Here is a 1,358-nt window from a genome sequence, read left to right as displayed (position 1 = left end):
AGCTCAGGAGGGAGACTGCAGAGAAAGAGGGGGGGAGAGAGAGAGAGAGAGAGAGAGAGAGAGAGAGAGAGAGAGAGAGAGAGAGAGAGAGAGAGAAGAGAGAGAGAGAGACAAGACACATTGGCAGATAGCCCAGACAGAAGGAGGGAGGGAAAGAGAAAGGGTGAGGGGGGGGGCAGTTGGGGCTGGGGTGAACTATGTATTAACTGTATCTACTCTGGTGGAGATTTATCAACCACCACTCTGAAGCTTTGGCTATTAACATTATATTTCCATTACATGAGAGTAGATGTTAAACTTCATGCTGATTTGAACTCGGCTCTCGCCAAGATAAGCACCAACTAAGACGTAGCTTTACAGTAAACTAATGTGATCCATCTGCGTCTCCATACATTTGCGTTGCTTTCCATCTGATGATGTAGATATCCTTCTGTCTGGTGTTGATTGCTGAAGTGTAATGCTGGCTCCAGGGATCAGCTTATTTTGCTTCCCCAGCGCATCAGCACTCACAACAGTTGCGATGCTGTCTCCGGGGATCAACCCAGTGTAGTCTCCCCAGCGCATCAGCATGACAACCGTCTGGACTGAGCTAAGTAGGGTACATCTCTGGGGTCTTCAAGTGGGCACCTTCCATCCTCAGTGTTTCATTGACTAGCCCACGACACCTCAAGAGGGCTCGACAGTGATTCTGGTGTCCCAGCATCACCCCCCTCCATCCCCCATTCAGCTCAGCCCAGCTTACTTACCCACACATCAGCGTTGCTTTCTTTCTAGTGTGATAGATTGTTGAAAGGGATAATAACCAAAATAGTTTATTTAATCTTGTAAGCATAACAGCATTTCCACAACAAGAACCCCATTGAGCCTTAAACTAATGGTCTAGGTTACAGATAGGAATCTATGTAGGGTCAAGTGGATTCTATTACCTGTAAAATATACAGAAAGTCAATAAGAGAGGAAACCAAGTACAATAGTACTGTAGCTTGGGTTCACCTGCATCAAAGTGAAAATTAAATCTGGAAAACAAAATGTACACCAGAAATACAGTCCTACTATATATGACCAATGTTATTTACCTATTTTATAGCACAATTCAATCATACGCCATTGCATTAAAAATCACAAAAAAGCATGTGCATTTAACACATAAAACATACATAATTATGTATATTACAAACTTGTTTTTGCTTGAAAAGGAATTCAAATTAAAAAGTTAAACTTAGAGCTTTTTAACAAAATATATTCCCAACTCCTTTTACAAAGTGGAATCCCAGAATACGACCCCTGCACCATTCAAAAGCTCACCTGAAGCATAAAGGAAGGATCAAGGCCTTAATCATCCCTTACCTATGTGGTTA

Source organism: Polyodon spathula, chromosome 21 (assembly GCF_017654505.1).
Source record: "Polyodon spathula isolate WHYD16114869_AA chromosome 21, ASM1765450v1, whole genome shotgun sequence".
Taxonomy (NCBI): Eukaryota; Metazoa; Chordata; class Actinopteri; order Acipenseriformes; family Polyodontidae; genus Polyodon; species Polyodon spathula.
This window is presented reverse-complemented; position numbering follows the sequence as displayed.